This window comes from Callospermophilus lateralis, chromosome 17 (assembly GCF_048772815.1).
Source record: "Callospermophilus lateralis isolate mCalLat2 chromosome 17, mCalLat2.hap1, whole genome shotgun sequence".
Classification (NCBI taxonomy): domain Eukaryota; kingdom Metazoa; phylum Chordata; class Mammalia; order Rodentia; family Sciuridae; genus Callospermophilus; species Callospermophilus lateralis.
Genome location: NC_135321.1, coordinates 61,462,455 through 61,481,552, shown reverse-complemented (window position 1 = coordinate 61,481,552; position 19,098 = coordinate 61,462,455). Strand labels below are relative to the sequence as shown.

Genomic DNA, 19,098 nt, shown 5'->3' with positions numbered 1-19,098 from the left:
ATCCACACAGGGCTTGGCTCTGAAGCCCCAACCACTACTCTGTTCCTTTGGTGCCCAGAATCAATTGCACCACAATATGTTCTTTCTACAGCATAAATCCCAGAGTTGAGTCCTCTGCTGGAAATCACACAGGGTGGAAATTGGGGTTTGCCCAGCCATCATTTATAACAGCTCCCCATGAAACAGGAGCCCTCCTGACTGGCCCAAAGAACACTCCCTTCTTTCCTTGACCACTCCTCACAAACATCTGGCTGCAGGTTTCTATACCTAGTGATGGCGAGGAGGATGACACCTCTAACATCCTGTGCCCCTCATCTGCCAAGATGGCTGGTGGGCTTGACTAACTTCCTGACAATATTGGAACTCCAGGAGGACTAGAAGGTTTGTCTGCATTGATTCCTAAATAATAGGCCAAATAATGGCCCATGGTGGTGCTACACATACATTTGAGTGATGACTGAGCCAAACCACCTACTGCCTAGCTATTCAGGGCCAGGACTCTATTCATTTCTCCCCAAGTGTCCCTATTCTGGTGTCATGCAGGGTGAAATGCTCCCAGATGCAATCCACAGACTCCTTCCTAAATGTGGAAATTGTTTTTCCTGAAGCCTCAGAATAGTGAGGCCTGAGGCAGAGAACTTTCTCACAGGGAGGGGATATGCCCACAGGGTAAGGCCAGAGCTATAGGCTGCCTATAATTACACAGAACAAGGCCTGAGGCAGACACTCTATGGGCTCATCCTACTCAGTTTTCTAAACATCCAGGCAGGCTGCTTTTCTGAAAACACTACTTTCCCCAGAGCTGACTGAATGCCCAGAATTCCCAGCACAAAGCAGGAGATGGCCATGTTCCAGGGCTTGGAATCAATACACATCTTTTACACAGCAGCTCCAGCAACTTCTCAGGAATGTCGAAATTTTGGGACCTTTCAAGAATTGAAGACAGTAGCTGCTGCATAGTAAGTGTGCATACATTTGTTTTAGTAGCACCACCTACCACTGTGTTTCTGGCCCATGCTCATGGATGTGGTTTCTTCAATTCCTCATAGTAACTCAATGTGATGGGTATATCCCCCCTCTATAGATGAGGAAACTGATTCATGGTCAGTTGAAATGACTTGCCACAGAATACTCAGCTAGAAGTGCCAGGGCGGGAATTCAAATCCAGGCTGTCCCACACCAAATCTGGAAGAGAGTACCATTATTCACTCATTCAACAAACCCCTATGGGTGCCTCCTAGAAGTGAGTGCTTCCTGTGTAAGCCCAAAGATTCATAGCACCCATGCAATGTAGGTGTCACTTTTACCATTCCCAAGTTTCCAATGAGGCTGCTGACCTAGGAAGGCAAGGCCCATCAGGCCTGTGAGGAGACTGCACTTTGCATCAGTGAAGCTGCACATGGATTCAGGTTGCTCTGTCCTGGTGGCCAATGCACCTGCTTCCTCAGATCACAGCCAGGAAATGTCATGCTCATGGCCAAATGTGGGTTCATGTCATTCTACAACTGTCCATTCCCACAGAATGTGCATCAGCAAGAGTAAAGATTAAGGTAAGCTCCAGACTCTAGGTGGCTGATGTGGATTTCTGAACTGGAACAAATGTGCCTCTCTGGTGGGTAGTGATGGTGACAAAGGCGGAGGCTGGGCAGGGATGGGAGCATTTGGGAAATCTCTGTTCTTCCCCTCAATTTTGAGCTTAAAAATGCTCTAAAAAGGTATCAAGTAAAAAACAAGAGGAGGAAGAAGTGTGCTTTGTCACTCTGCACTGGGAGAGCCTGAGGGCATGCAAGCAGAGCTTGGGGCAAACAGACCCAGCACCTCCTTCCCAGCCTGCCTCTCTCCAAGCTCAGTACAGCATGCTCTTCAAGGGGCTTTGGGGTTTTTATAGAGAAGCTGTCTGATGGTGACAGCTCAGAAGCCCTGCCTGACACCTCCTCAGAAGGCCTTGAGGGGAGACTCAGATTTAGGGTGGCCCACCTCTCCCTCTCTGTCCCTGGGCTGTCCCTACTTATCTCCATTCCACCCCTGCTCCCTCAGAGGCTGCCAGCTGCTTGCTGCCTGATCACCTTTAAGCTGCCCTTCCCACTTCTTGGCCCAGCAGCTCCTGTCCATCAATAAGCTCTCAGCTCTCATGACACTTCCTCTGAGAAGCCCATTCTGACTGCCACCTAGGAACACCCTGACCCTCTCTCTCCTCTGTTTCCTCAACCATTTCTGAATTCATCCTATTTCTTCATCAGTTTACTTGTCCTCGCTCGGTCTCTCCTTGTAGACTATAAGCTCCAAGAGGGTAGGGGACTTCCTTGTGCTCACTGTTGTCTCCCAGCTCCCCCAGGATTGGAAAGGAGGGCTTGGAAGCTGTGGAAAAGTCATAGGGTGAGGATATAATGAGAAGTTGGTCAGCTGCAACCTGAGGGAGGGCCCTCACCATATCCTGCCATCCTGGCCCCCTGATCTTGGCCTGCCAGCCTTCAGATCTGTGAGAAATCAGTTTCTGATGTTTCAAAGCCACACAGTTGATGGTCATAGTTACAACTGCCTCCACTGATTCAGACCTGGGCAATCTGAGCCAGGCTTGGGTACTGTACTCTGGACACTTGGAGGTACCCAGGAAAGCTGAGCATGCTCTCTCCATGCAGCAAGTTGGTGTCTGTTTGTACAATATCAGGGTCTGCTCACCTGATCCAGTGGATACCTGGCAAGTAGTAAGCCTGCAGGCAGCACTTAGGACCAAAGACAGGCACAGGGGCAAAATCAGCCACCTCTACTGCAAGGGGCTGTGTTCTAAATGCAGCTGCTCTCACCCCTTCAGTGGGGACATCTGTGGCTTGCCTGCTTGGCTTTCATCTCCCTGTCTCATCATTTACCCTTGAATATTTTTGGTGACTCTTTCTTTCTTTCACACAATGATTCAGCCTCTCCAGGCTTGACCACTGAGATCAATCCATCCCACCATGATGGGCAGAAAGACGCAGTGACCCAGGCTGGCCCATGACTTTCACTATCATCATTAGGACACTGTCTTTTCCTCCAATGCCAAACTAGAAGATTGTGTCTCTAAAGCTGCTTGGCAACATGCCGCCATCCCAAGAGACAGTGTGGGCAAAGAAGGCATGGCAGGGAGATGGAGAGAGGCAGTGTCCCGATGATGACACTGCAACCTCTGGATAAAGCTGTACCTGAATCTGTTGTGTTCAGCCCACATTTCCCAAATGTGTGAACCAAAGCAATCCACTAGTCAGCCTTTCTTTCTCCTGTAAAGTTATGCTTGTTTACTTATTGATCTAGCTAACATTGTTAGGGTTTATCCAATTTGAAAGGTGGACCACTTTGCTGCTTCATAGCTGTGTGGCCTTAGCTCAAGTCCTTAAACCCTCAGAGCTTCAACTTCCTTGCCACTAAAGAGGAGTTGCTACTTTCACCTACACAAGAGGAAGTCAGCCTTGTAGATTATATGAGACAAGGCAAAGCACGTAGGATTGATGTTTGATGCACTGAAGATTCTATAATTCTAGTCTACTAATTAAGCATAATTGACTGAAGAATAACTACAGGGAATGCTTTCAAAGACCCAAGTATCACTGATTGTCTGACTCCTAGGGCCTCAGCTATCTGATTTTTCAATGTGGCCTTGGAATGGCAGCAACTGTCACATTCCTAAGAACACCCTCAATCTGAGCTCCTAAAACATCAGGCACAGAAAAAACATAAAAATGTGGATATTCCATCTTCTCATATCACTAAAAAAAAAATCACAGTGACCCATCTGAATTTAGAATTCTGAAACCCCTCACCCAAGGACTCAGGACAACTCCATGGCAGGATCATGACGCTCCCCCCAAAGAGCTTGTCCCTTTGGACATCAAGAAATACCCCTAGCATTCAACATATAGCACAGCTCTGGGGCCTGCAGCACCCCTACCCAGGGCTTACCCAGGTGATCAAGCTCATGCTCTGAGAGCATCTGCAAAGTCATCTGTGAGCACAGGGCAGAAACTGAACCCCTGCAGCTGAGTCCATCTTGCTCCCACTGGAGTGAGCAAAGCAGTCCTTCCTGCATACAGATGGCACCACTAGAATAGGTCAGCAACACTGCTCCACAAGGGAAAAGAGACTGTCATTCCAGAGGTTCAGGTGCTACTAAATAGGCAGGACCACAATTTGAACCCAGGACTGTCTGATTTCAAAGACTGGCCCTTTGCCAACTCCAACTCACACTCCCAGCATAGGTCACAACTACCTATGGGTTGTTGGTTGCAGCTGCAGAGCAATGTAAAGCACGGTTTGCAACCAGATCCCTGGGTGAACCACTCACTATCTCTGTGACCTTAGGCAAGATACCTGCAATGTCCTTGTCCCAGTTTTCTAATGCACCAGTGAAGGTGTGTTGTTCACTCCACAGAGCATGGGGGTGGTAAAATGAGATTGTCTATTGAACAGCTAGGTATCATATGGTAATTTTTTGTTTTGTTTGTTTGTTTTTATGCCTTTATTTACTCAGGATGTCTTTAACTGAATCCTGGGCTTCCTGGAGTGGAGCAAGCCTTATCAGCTGCTGTTTTATTATATCTTAAGTACAGCCTTGGCAAATTCCAGGGAGAGCCTGGTCAAAGAGCGTGGTGCCAGCTGGTGGCTAGAACCTGGGGCTCACCAGAGGTGGTGGTCAGTTCTGGAACCTCCTGTGCTTAGAAAGCAGGAACAGGGGAATGTGAGCAGGGACTTTTTAGGAATCACATGGTTGTTAGGGACAGAGGCCTGGGAACAAGGACTCAGGCCATGTCCTGTTGCATCAGGTGCCTGAAGCCTTAGCAATTGCAGGCCCATGGGGGTGACAAAAATGCCCTTTCCTATTTGTTAACCCATGACAAAATGCTCCCAAAAGCTACTACAGCACCTCATGAGGCTTCTGCCAGGAGACCCAACAGCATGGCACAGGAGACACAAGCAAACAAGAAAGTCAGGCCCCTCTTGCCACTCTCACTACTGATAACTAGGGAGATCAAGGCTACCAGACACCCAACACTATCCAAATCTCCCAGGAGCTGTGCTGCCAGAGTCCTGAAACAGCCTCAAAACACATCATGTGGGTGGGACTGCATTATTCATGAGAAGTTCTGCCCCCATGAGCCTACACACAGGCTCAACTGAGTCAATCCTACAGGATTCAAGGGACCCAGAAATGTTCTTCTTGGAAGTTCTGTGCCCATTCAATGAACAAGGATTCTGAAACCCCTACTCTGAATGCTGAAAAATGGAGGCTGAATCTGGGTTCCCAGCCTAGAGGCAAAATTCTGAAAAGTAAAGGCCAAAGTTTCCTCTTGGCCTGACACCCTAGTGACCGTGCTTCCTTCCTACTGGTCCCTGATACTTCCCTGTTTCTCCTCTGGTCCAAACTCCCCCAGGGCTCCCATTCTGCTATCATATTTATATATGATAGCAGAATGCATTACAATTCTTATTACAATATAGAGCAAAATTTTTCATATCTCTGGTTGTATACATAGTATATTCACACCACTTCATGTTTTCATACATTTACTTTGAATAGTAATGATCATCATATTCCACCATCATTAATTACCCCATGCCCCTTCCCTTCCGCTCCAACCCCTCTGCCCTAACTAGAGTCCGTCTATTCCTCCCATGCTCCCGTTCCCTATCTCACTATGAATCAGCTTCCTTATATGAAAGAAAAAATCCGGCATTTGGATTTTTGGGATTGGCTAACTTCGCTTAGCATTATCTTCTCTAACTCCATCCACCATTTATTGATGAGTAATATTCCATTGTGTACATATGCTACATTTGTTTTTTATCCATTCATCTATTGAAGGGCATCTAGGTTGGTTCCATAGTTTAGCTATTGTGAACTATGCTGCTATAAACATTGATGTGGCTGTGTCCCTCTACTATGCTGTTTTTAAGTCTTTTGGGTGTAGACTGAGGAAAGGGACAGCTGGGTCAAATGGTGGTTCCATTCCCAGATTTCCAAGGAATCTCCATACTGCTTTCTATAGTGGCTGCATCAATTTGCAGTCCCACCAGCAGTGTATGAGTATACCTTTTTTCCCACATCCTGGTCAACACTTTTTTTGTTTGTCTTCATAATAGCTGCCATTCTGACTAGAGTGAGATGAAATCTTAGAGTGGTTTTGATTTGCATTTCTCTAATTGCCAGTAATGATGAACATTTTTTCATGTATTTGTTGATTTATCATACATCATCTTCTGAGAAGAATCTCTTCAGGTCCTTGGCCCACTTATTGATTGAGTTATTTTTTTTTTTTTGGTGTTTTGCTTTTTGAGTTCTTTATATACCCTTGTGATAAGTGCTCTATCTGATGTATGAGGGGTAAAGATTTGCTTCCAAGATGTAGGCTCTCTATTCACATCACAGATTGTTTCTTTTGCTGAGAAGAAGCTTTTTAGTTTGAATCCATCCCATTTATTGATTCTTGATTTTAATTTTTGTGCCACAGAAGTCTTATTAAGGAAGTCAGGACCTAATCCTAAATGATGAAGATTAGGGCTTAATTTTTCTTCTATTAGATGCAGGGTCTCTGGTTGTATTCCTAAGTCCTTGATTCATTTTGAGTTGAGTTTTGTGCATGGTGATAGGGGTTTAAGCTCATTTTCTTGCATATGGATTTCCAGTTTTACCAGCACCATTTGTTGAAGAGGCTGTCTTTTGTCTAATGCATGTTCTTGCCACCTTTGTCTATTATAAGATAATTGTAATTTTGTGGGTTAGTCTTTGTGCCTGCTATTCTGTATCTTTGGTCTGCCAGTCTATTTTGGTGCCAGTACCATGCTGTTTTGTTATTATTGCTCTGTAGTATAGTTTGAGGTCTGGTGTATTGATGCCACCTGCTTCACTCTTCCTGCTAAGGATTGCTTTAGTTATTCTTAGTCTCTTATTTCTCCAGATGAATTTCATGATTGCTTTTTCTATTTCTATGAGGAATGTCATTGGAATTTTGTTTGGAATTATATTAAACCTGTACAGTGTTTTTGGTAGTAATAGTCATTTTGATAATATTAATTCTGCCTATTCAAGAGCAAGGCAGATCTTTCCATCTTCTAAGGTCTTCTTTGATTTCTTTCTTTAGGGTTCTGTAATTTTCATTATATATATATATCTTTCTCCTATTTCATTAAGTTGATTCCCAAGGGTTTTTTGTTTGTTTTTGTTTTTGTTTTTGGTTTTTTTTTTTTTGAGGCTATTGAGCATGGGGTAGTTTTCTCATATTTCCTTCTAAGAGGATTTGTCACTCATATACAGAAAATGCCTTTGACTTATGGATGTTGATTTTATATCCTTCTACTTTGCTGAATTCATTTACTAGTTCTAGGAGTTTTATGGTCAAACTTTAAGGTCTTCCAGGTATAGAATCATATCATCAGCAAATAGTGCCAATTTGAGTTTTTCTTTCCTGTGTGTATCCCTTTAATTTCTTTTTTTTTTTAATTTCACTTTCCACTATTTTTTTTATATCTTCATTTTATTTTTGTGTGGTACTGAGGAATGAACTAAGTGCCTCAACACATGCTAGGTGAGTGCTCTACCTCTGAGCCACAACCCTAGCCCCCCCTTAATTTCTTTTGTCTGTCCAATTGCTTTGGCCAGTGTTTTGAGAACTATGTTAAATAGTAGTGATGAAGAGGGCGTCCCTGTCTTGTTCCACTTTTTAGAGGGGATGCCTTTAATTTTTCTCCATTTAGAATGATATTGGCCTGGGCTTAGCATAATAGCCTTTATGATGTTGAGATATGTTCCTGTTATCCCTAGTTTTTCTAGTGTTTTGAACCTGAAGGGGTGCTGTATTTTGTCAAATGCTTTTTCTGCATCTATTGAGATCATCATATGATTCTTATCTTTAAGTCTATTGATGTGATGAATTACATTTATTGATTTCCATAGTTCAATCTAAGTTATCAATTGTATTATTGAATTCTATAGTTTCTTTGTTCAGCTTTTGTTTGGAAGACCTATCTAGTGATAAAAGAGGTGTGTTAAAGTCACCTGAAATTATTGTGTTGGGGTCTATTTGACTCTTGAACTTGAGAAGAGTTTGATGAACATAGCTCTCCAGTATTTAGGGCATGTATATTTATAATTGTTAATTCTTGTTTGTTTTTGGTTCCCTTGAGCAGTATGTAGTGTCCTTCTTTATCCTTTTTGATTGACTTTAGTTTGCAGCCTACTTTATTTGATATGAAGATGGAAACCCCTGCTTGCTTCAGCAGTCCATGTGAGTGGTATGATTTTTCCCAACCCTTCACCTTCAGTCTGTGAGTGTCTTTTTCTGTGAGATGTGTCTCTTGGAGGTAGCATATTGTTGGGTGTTTTTTTTTTTTTTAACCCAATCTGCTAGTCTATGTCTTTTGATTGGCCATTGATGTTCAGGGTTATATTTGAGACATGATTTGTGTTCCCAGCCACTTTTGTTTATTTTTGGTATTTAATGTGACTTGATTTCTCCTCTGATTGTATTTTCCTTTAGTGTAATCCCTCCCTCTGCTGATTTTCATCATTGTTTTCCACTTCTTCTTCTTGGAATATTTTGCTGAGGATAGTGCAGGCTTTCTAGTTGTAAATTCTTTTAATTTTTGTTTATCATGGAAGGTTTTTATTTCATATCAAATCTAAAGTTTAGTTTTGCTGGATATAAAATTCTTGGTTGGCATACATTTTCTTTCAGAGACTGGTATATGTTGTTCCACGATCTCCTGGCTTTGAGGGTTTGAGTTGAGAAATCTGCTGAGCTATGAATTGGTTTCCCCCTAAATGTGATCTGATTCCTCTCTCTTGCAGCTTTTAAGATTCTATACTTATTCTGTATGCTAGGCATTTTCATTATAATGTGCCTTGGTGTAGATTGGTTGTAATTTTGTACATTTGGTGTCCTGTAAACCTCTTGTATTTGGTTTTCCCATTTGTTCTTCATGCTTGGGAAATTTTCTGATATTATCTCATTGAAGAGATTGTGCATTCTTTGGTTTGAAACTCTGTGCCTTCCTGTATCCCAATAAGTCTTAGATTTGGTCTTTTGATGCTGTCCCATAATTCTTGGATGTTCTGTTCATGGTTTCTCACTTTCTGCCCTGTATGATCAACTTTATTTTCCAGATTGTATACTTTGTCTTCATTATCTGACGTTCTTTCTTCCAAGTAATCTAGTCTGTTGGTTATGCTTTCTATTGAGTTTTTTATTTAGTATATCCTTCATTTCAAAAATTTCTGGCTATTTTTTTTCAGGGTCTCTATCTCTCTCTCGAAGTAATCTTTTGCTACCTGTATTTGCTCTCTTTTCTCATTGTTGGAGTGATCAATTTTTGCTTGTATGTGCTCATTTAGGTCATTCTTTAATTCACAGAACATTTTAATTATGAACCTTCTGAACTCCTTCTCTGATATTTCATCAACTTTACTGTTCATAGGTTCTGTTATTATAGTGTCCTGGTTTGTTTGGGGCACTTTTCTCTCTTGTTTTTTCATGTTGTCTATGTGTCTTCCATTCTTGCAGTGTGGATCTGAGATATTACAGTTTCTTCCCTATATTCTTGTAGTACCTGTGCAGATTGTCAGTACTGCACCTTGATGTTGGGCTTCCAGACCCTGCTGGTGTCCCTGGATGAATGCTACTGCATCCTAGCTCTGGGACCTGCATAAGCTGGAGTGGTTGGGTCTGGGCCACTGGACTTGACCTCCCGCAGTAGTCTGCTGGTAGGAAGGGGTGGTCCTGCACCAAGGGCTAGGCTCTGGCAGTATCTGCTCCACCAGGGGAGGCCTACTGAAATCCTGGATCCTGCTTGGGCTATTGTCTATTTAGCTAAATTTTGGTTGAAATATTATTTAGTCAAATTTATCAATCTTGAAAATGCCCTCTACATTTTTAAGGCAAATTCCCCTGAAGTTTCTTGTATAATATCTAAAGTAATGACTTTTTAAACAATAAATTATTTTGAAATAAATTCAGGTTTGCAGAAAAGTTGCAAATATGGTATAGAGAGTTCTCACATATTCTTTACCCATACTCTCCTATGTCACACAGTACTTTTTTCAGTACAAAGAATTAACATCTATGCATCATCATTAGCTAAACTTTCACATTTACTAAATTTTCCCACTAATGCCTTGTTTCTTGTTGTTGTTCCAGGATGCCACTTAAGACACCACATTGCATTTCGTCATCTTGTCTCCTCAAGTTTCTTCAATCTGACCAATCATTAATTTCCTCCTGGTTGGGGCTGGAGTTGTGGCTTGGTGGCAGAGTACTTGCCTAGCACATTTGAGGCACTGGGTTCAATTCTCAGCACCACATAAATAAATTTTAAAAAAGTATTGTATCCATCTACAACTAAAAATAAAATTTTTTAAAATTTCTCCTTGTTGTTTTTAATCTAACCTTTGAAAAATATTGGTCAGATTGTTTGCAAAATATCACTCAAATTATTCTCAAGATAGACTGAGGTTTGCAGAAATGTTGGGGGAGGAATTTTGATTTTTTGGAAGAATGTCACTGAGATAATATACCATCTTCATCCAATTACATCAGGGGGAGCATGATACAAAAAGACATGCTAGATGTGGTGGCCCATGCCTGTAATCCCAATGGCTCAGAAGCTGAAGAAGGAGGATCACAAGTTCAAAGCCAGCAACAACTTGGTAAAGCCCTGAGCAACTTAGTGAGACCCTGTATCTAAATAAAACATAAAAATTGCTGGGCTGGTGGGACTGCAAATTGGTGCGGCCAATTTGGAAAGCAGTATGGAGATTCCTGGGAAAGCTGGGAATGGAACCACCATTTGACCCAGCTATGGTCCTTCTTGGACTATTCCCTGAAGACCTTAAAAGAGTGTACTATAGGGATACTGCTACATCGATGTTCATAGCAGCACAATTCACAATAGGTAGACTGTGGAACCAACCTAGATGCCCTTCAATAGATGGATAAAAAAAAGTGTGACATTTATACACAATGGAGTATTACTTTGCACTAAAAAATGACAAAATCATGGAATTTGCAGGGAAATGGATGGCACTAGAGCAGATTATGCTAAGTGAAGCTAGCCAATCCCTAAAAAACAAATGCCAAATGTCATCTTTAATATAAGGAAAGCAACTAAGAATAGAATAGGGAGGAAGAGCATGAGAAGAAGATCACCATTAAACAGGGTCGAGGGGCGGGGAAGAGAGAGAGAAGGGAAATTGCATGGTAAAGGAAGGAGACCCTCATTGTTATACAAAATTACATATAAGAAGAAGTGAGGGGAAAGGGGAAAAAACAAGAGAGAGAAATGAATTACAGTAGATGGGGTAGAGAAAGAAGATGGGAGGAGAGGGGAGGGGAGGGGAGGGGAGATAGTAAAGGATAGGAAGGGCAGCAGAATACAACAGACACTAGTATGGCAGTATGTAAAAAAGTGGATGTGGAACCGATGTGAATCTGCAATATGTATATGGGGTAAAAATGGGAGTTCATAATCTGTTTGAATCAAATGTATGAAATATGATATGTCAAGAGCTTTGTAATGTTTTGAACAACTAATAATTAAAAAATAAAATAAAATAAAAAAGAAAAAATAGCTGGGAATGAGGCTCAGCAGTTAAACAGCCCTTGGTTCTATCGCTTACTGAAAGAAAGTAGGTCAATAGATGCGGCCAGCAGCAATGTTGTCATGAGGTTCCAATGGTGATTTTCTACTCCCTGCCTTTCTTCTACATGGGTTAACTATAGAAGACTTGTACAGAAGATTTGTTTTTTTCCCTTTTGTTAATTTATTTATTCAGCTTGTTAGATGTAGAATTGAACTCCAGAAAGATTAAAAGTCAAAAGAAGAAAAATGAGAATACAAAGCCAATCTGTGAATTCAGAAAACATTACACACCAAAATACAAGTTTTAATCAACAACCAAGTGTTACCAGAGACATTAACGGGTATGGTACAATGTATTTGAGGCATACTTTAGTTTTTTGAAACTAAAAGATAGTAAATCAATATAAAAAGATAATAAGCCAATATCTAGAATGGCTAAACATTCTTACACAGGAACTATAAAAACCACAATAAGGACAGCAGAAGTAAGAGGATGCCATTTAAAAAATCCACAAAGGATGACATAAAAGGACAAGGAAATCTAAAGATATGCTTAATTTTCTAGTAACCACCTCGGGCCAGCTACTCTGGCAGGTGGGAGCCAGGCTGCAGATGAGCAGCAGAGGCGGGAGGCCAAGTCCGGCCCCGCTCCCGGCTCCGGCTCCCGCTCGCCCGCTCGCCAGCTCCCGGCTCCGGCTCCCGCTCCCGGCTCCCGCTCCCTGCTCCCCGCTCCCGGCTCCCGGCTCCCGCTCCCCGCTCCCGCTCCCCGCTCCCCGCTCCCCGCTCCCCGCTCCCCGCTCCCGGCTCCCGCTCCCGCTCCGGCTCCCGCTCCCGGCTCGAGCTCCCCGCTCCCGGCTCCCGCTCCCCGCTCCCCGCTCCCCGCTCCCCGCTCCCGCTCCCCGCTCCCCGCTCCCCGCTCCGGCTCCCGCTCCCCGCTCCCCGCTCCCCGCTCCCCGCTCCCCGCTCCCCGCTCCCCGCTCCCGCTCCCCGCTCCCCGCTCCCGCTCCCCGCTCCCCGCTCCCCGCTCCCGCTCCCCGCTCCCCGCTCCCCGCTCCCGGCTCCCGCTCCCCGCTCCCGCTCCCGCTCCCCGCTCCCCGCTCCCCGCTCCCCGTTCCCCGCTCCCCGCTCCGGCTCCCGCTCCGGCTCCCGCTCCGGCTCCCGCTCCTCCCCCGCAGCAGGGTTAGGCTGTGGCATCCCCTTGGGGTCTGCCGCCCGGGCGCTCTGAGGTGAGTGAGCGGCGGGAGGTGTCCAGCGGTCCGCGCCAGCACCTGTCTGCTCTGCCTGCCAGGGACACTTGAGAGGCGGGGACACGCGGTGGCGGAGCCCTCCGCGGCCGTGACCTTGGCGAGCCACTTCCCTGGAGCCCAGGTGTCTTCGGGGTGCCAGCCGGGCCGAGGGGACCTTGTGGCACCCACCTGCTCCAAGCAGCGCCGGCTGCGGTCTTGGAGCGTGTTGCTGGCCGGAAGTTCCTGGAGGCCTTTGGCTCCTCCAAGCTCCTGCGCCTATCTGTGTCCCTGTGCCGCCCGGGGCAGGTGCAGGAGCTGGGCGCACCTTCTCCTTGCCGAAGTCTGAGGGGGAGCGGGGGCGGCGGGCAGAACATTTCCACTGTTCTTTAAATTTTAAATATCATCTCTTAGTTTTCCATCTTGTTGCATTTCTGAGGCAAATGGAGAATCCGTGAACAACTTTACTAATGAAGAGTTCCACTGCCACTTCCTTGACGAAGGCTTTACCGTCAAGGACATTCTGAACCCAAAAAGTAATGAGTGTCTTCTTCAAAATCATGTTAAAGGAACAGATAGGCTCTGATGTGGAATATGAGTCAAGTAAATAGACCTTTAAGTATTATGTGAATGATGGAGTATTCACAGATAATTTAATTGCATCCTTTATGATCATGCACATATAAAGCCCCTGCTGCAGAAGAGACCTAAACCAGATGAGAAGTATTACTAATCCAGCATATGGGGACTGACATGTGATAGCCTTGAATGGATTGTCCAGCGCTGTGACCTGCCTGAAATGCATGTGGGCAATTAGATGTTTCTTGAAAACATGGGCTCCTACACTGTTGCCACTGCTTCTACTTTCAATGGATTCGAGAGGCCAACAATCTATTATGTGATGTCAGGACCAACATGACAATGCATGCAGCAAATCTAGAACCATTGCTTCCCACCTGAAGTGCAGGAGCAGGACATCAGCACTCTGCCTGTGCCTTGTGCTCAGGAAAACAGCATGAAATCTCATTCGGCAGCAGCGTGTGCCTCCACTGGTAACTATAGATGCCACTCTGTAGCTGTTAACTGCAAGGTTTGTTTAAGTCAAGGGATCTGGGGGGACCATGTTACTTAATTACTGCTACATTTGAAATGTCTTTGTAAGTGCAGGTTTGGCACAGATGCCAGAAACATGAAAGACTAGAAGGTGAGGTCACACTTATTTGTGTTCCTATGGAAACTATTTGAATATTTGTTTTATATGGATTTTTATTCACTTTTCAAACAAGCTATTAAAGAGGGCCCTCTAAGCTGCCAGCAAGGATTTATAGCTTGTACAATGATAGAATGGGCCAAAATCTTAATGTTTTGACCTGTTTTGAACATATACATCACCAAAAAAAGAAGTTTGGGCAATTATCTGCTTCAGCCACAAACAAATTAAAACAAAATAAAGGGTGTTCAAAGAAAATCCATGTATCAGTTTTTTTCCCCTTAAACAACAAAACCAGAATCTCCAAATGTGTTGATAATAATAAAAGAGCTTTAATCAACCTGATAATCAATATGTTCTCATGTTCTGGGTAAGTTTCCTCTAAGTCCTTTGTTAAGTGCTTTGTTATAGTTTGGATCTGGAATGTTCCCTTAAGGCTCACCTGTTGAAGACTTTGTCCCCAACAAAGCAATATTCAGAGACAGTGGTTGGATCATGAAGGCTTTGACATCATTGGCTGATTATTCCACCGATAGATTCACAAATTGATGGCATTATTGGAATGAGTTGGAGACCATAGGGAGTAGGGTCTAGTTGGAGTAAGTGGGTCCATGGAAACATGCCTTGGAAGGCTATATCTTGTCCCCAGCAGCTTCTTTGCCTTTTGCTTTCTGGCTTCCATAACGTGAGCAGTTTTCCTTGGTCACACCGTCCACACTATGATATTCTGCCTCATCACAGGCTCAGAAACAATGAAACCAAGTACCATGGATTAAAACCTCTGAAATTATGAGACAAAATAAAACTTTTCTCCTGTTTTTGGATGTTCTTATTAGTGCCTTATAGTTATACATAACAGTGAGGTTCATTGTGACATGTTCATAAATGCATATGACATAGTTTGTTCTTCAATCCACAATACTTCCCCCTTCCCTCCTTCCTCCTCCTAATCCCATTCCTAGACTCTATTGGTATTCTATTTATTTTTTAATTTATGTTTTAAAGTTATATATAAAATTATGATAGATGCATAGATGAACGTATTATATTTTGGTCAACTTTATTCCCCAGCTCTTCCCCTTTCATCACTCCTCCAACCTCTACTCTACTGATCCCCTTTTATTTTTGTGAGATCATTATTTTTTTTTCTTTCTAGCTTCCACATATGAAAGAAAACATTTGACCTTTGACTTTCTGAGTCTGATTTTTTTTCTCTTAGCCTGACATTCTCCAGTTGCATTCATTTACCAGCATATGAAAAAGCTTCATTTTTCTTTATGTCTGAGTAAAACCAGTGTGTGTGTGTGTGTGTGTAAGAGAGAGAGAGAGAGAGAGAGAGAGAGAGAGAACATATACCACATTTCTTTATCCATTCATTTTTTAACAGCCACCTAGGCTGGCCATGAGAGAACATCTGTCATCTGTAGAATAAGTATTTACACTCACTCCCATACACATCAGTCCAGGTAGGATTGTAGACCATTCATTCTTGAGCTATTTGGATCCTCCTGTGAGAGGGGCACCTAATGTAAGCCTCCCACTGGGCCCACCCTGCTTAGAGCCTGGGTCTGAATATGGAGTAGGAGTGCAGAGAACCTGGGAAGGAAGTGAGTCAGAGTGTCCTAGTACCAACACTCCCGCTTCTCTGTGCCCTCGGTTAACATTAACATTTTCTACTCCTTCCTAGGTTGGGACCCGGAGGTTTGCCTCCAAGAGTCCAAGACAACTGAGTACCATGAGGAAACACTGGAGAAAAAATGCTGAGGGAAGAGTAGAAATGGGAAGAGTTGGTCATGTGGAAACTGAGTTCTTAAAGAGAGAAAATGCCAATGGGGTGAGTGGCTCTTTTAAAATTTTGTCCTTTTTCTGTGTGTGTATACACACATGTGTGCACAAGCACACCACTGGCATGGAATCCAGGGCATTGCACGTCAGATCTCACATTAATATCACATGCTGTAAGCATTGGTATGTATTTATCCCTATAGTATGCTGATCTTAATTCTTTTGGCCAAATAACTAGGAGTGGGATATCTGGATTATAGGGTGAATTCATTTGTGCTCATTTGAGAAATCTCCATACTCATTTCCAAAGTGGTGGTACTAATATGCAGTCCCACCAATAATGCATGTGTACCTTTCTTCCCACACCATTGCCAGCAATTATCATTAACTTGATGATTGCCATTCTGAGGTGAGATGAAATCTTAATTTAGTTTAATTTTTTTTGGTACTGGAGATTGAACTTGGGGGCACTTGACCACTGAGCCACATCTCCAACCTATTTTGTATTCTATTTAGAGACAGGGTCTTACTGAGTTACTTAGCACCTTGCTTTTGCTGAGGCTGCTTTGAACTTTCTATCCTCCTGTCTCAGCCTCCTAAGTCACTGCACCCGGCAGCTCTTAGTGTAGTTTGATTTTGCTAAAAATGTTGAACATTTTTTTCCATGTGTTTTTTGTTCATTTGTATTTCTTCTTTAGAAAATATCTAATTAGATCTTTTTGCCCATCTTTTAGTGGGTTTTAAAAAAACATATTATTTATTTATTGGTGTTAAGTGTTTTGGGGATTTTGTTTGTTTGTTTGTTTTTGGGTCTAAATGTTTTTATTTGAAACAAATAGTTGTACTAAGCAAGACATTACTTTCCCCACTCCAAACTAAAACATCACAATAGCTGCAAAATTCATTAGTTAAGCACAACCTTCTCATCATGGTTGGGGTAACCTATTTATAAGCAGTTGTTCTTATGTAAAATATTACCCCAGACTACTAGTATCATACAAAATGGTCTTAATACTGTGGAGGGGCAGTATGTTCTATAAGTACTGAAAGGTAGAAAAAGCATAAACACAACCCATTGTTTAAAAAAGCTAAATAATTCAAAGTAGAATTTTCAATCCTCACAGCCACCATGCTGTTTGGCTTCTTCCAAAAACTTGTCCAAACCCAAAGGATCTTCTTCCAACTGAACTGGTCTTCTCAGCCTCTCTAAGGTTTGAACCAGAAAACTTGTCAGGAACAAATCTGTTGGTCTTTATTCTGGTTTCTAGGTCATCACCAAACATGTTCTTGTCCAGATTTTTACTGTGCATATAAATATTCTGGGCCATATCTCTACCACCTCTCCAGGCTTGATCATAAACATTGTAAATTTCATTCTCTGCACCTAGGAATCCACTGTCCATATCCTTGGATTGGTTGAAAAGCTTTTGGTCATACTGCACTTCATTAGAATTCCAAGGACTAGGTATACCAAGAGTAATGACTTCACTGATATTTCTATTCTCATTTCTCTGCAGCTTTGACCTCTTATCAGGAGCTGCCCTATGAATATTCCAGTCATGCAGTTTCTCTTATTGTCTATCATAACCGATTTCATCTCTCTCACGTGCCTCACTATTCTCTTTTTCAACATGGGTCTTGATCCTGCTCTCTTCTCTCTGGCTTTTGGGGCCATCTTTTAAGTTTCCCTTCATATTTCTCCTTTTTTTTTTTTTGAGACAACTTTTGCTACCTGTGCATCCATTTCCACAGCTTCATGAACCTTCCGATCAGCAATGTTGAGCACTTTGGCCAGTTTGGCAAAATTCTCTGTTATGTTTACTGTCCGAAGTCCTCTTCCATCAGCAGCTAGACATTTATCCAATGAAATTTTATAATCCTTTGCATTTTTCCAGTTGGAAGTACAAGGAGGAATCTGCCACTCTTGTTGTTCCTTCATAGTAACCTTTTGACTAGGAGAATGCATGACAGGTGTAGGAAGAATGCAAGACAGGTGTAGGGAATTTTCTTATTAACCTTGAATCTTGAAGGTACCATTGGATCATTCTGCATTTCTATCATTCAAATAACCATCTGTTTAGCTCCAGAGTTGAAAGCTACTCCCTGCTGAGATGGTGTGTAGGAGATGTACTGAGCAGGAGCCAGTTTATCAGCTGCTGGTACTGGCATGGCTGCAGCAAACTTTTTGCTTACTGATTTCTCTAGGGCTACCCTTGACTTTTCTGTTATCTCTTTAATAGCTTCTTCAGCAGGTCTTTTCTGGATCATCTGTATGCATAACCTCCTTTGGAACCAGGTCAGTGAATTTGCTATAAATGACCTTGTCTTTTGACTGTCATTTTTGAGCAATTGCATCATATTTAATTTTTCTTCAGGATCCACCTGAATTGCCAGTGCATTTGACATTTTTTTCCCTGTGGTCTCATATCCAATGGATACTGCACCACATGGATCTCAGGAAAAGAACTTCCATTTCCAAAATTCTCTAACAACTGAGATATCCCTCCTTTTCTGTACCTGTATCCAGGTGGGGCTTCTCTTTGGGAGGAGACCAGTGAAGTCTGCCATGACCTCTGAGATCTTGGTTTTTCTTAAGCCTCAAGCTGCTCTTGAGACAGCTGAGTAGGTGCCCATAAAAAGCTGAGCTTTGGGCAGGAGGGAGTGCCCTCTAAGCCACCCAGTGCTTCAGGGAAGAACAGAGGACACTCCAGCAGTGGGCCAAGCCATGGCTCTTGGCCACAAAGCCCCTCAGGGAAGACTCCAGCTTCAGTGAGGCCTAGTTCCCACAGTGGGCAGCTGGAAGATGTAGCCATGATTTCAGCCCATGTTGTTTGGAGTTCCAGACCAGTTCACCGCCTGGGGTTTGTGGACAAAGAAAAAGAAAAATGTGGTTATTCAAAGACCCCATATGCAGGACCCGGATCCTTTTCAGTTTTTATATACTCTGGATATTAACCCCCTGTCAGAAGAGTGACTGGCAAAGATTTTCTCCCATTCTGTAGACTCTTTCTTTAGACTCTTAATGAATTCCTTTGCTGAGCCACGGTGTAGACTGCTGCTGGAGTCTCAAGTATTCTTCGCTGAAGCATCTGGTGGGTTAGAGGGTGCTCCCTTTGCTGTGCAGAAGCTTTTTAATTCAATGACATTGCACATTGATACTCGTTTTTATCTCTTGAGCTTTAGGAGTCCTATTAAGGATATTGAACCAATATTGAATCCTTTGGATGAATCCAACTTAATCATGGTGTACAATCTTCTGAATGTGTTTTTGAACATGAT

The 19,098-nt window shown here is 43.0% G+C and overlaps 1 pseudogene; it reads right to left on the bottom strand.

Moving 5' to 3' along the window:
- Positions 1 to 12,183: 12,183 nt before the first annotated feature.
- On the bottom strand, positions 12,184 to 18,632 carry LOC143386096 (SNW domain-containing protein 1 pseudogene; annotated as a pseudogene).
- Between the last annotated feature and the right edge of the window lie 466 nt (positions 18,633 to 19,098).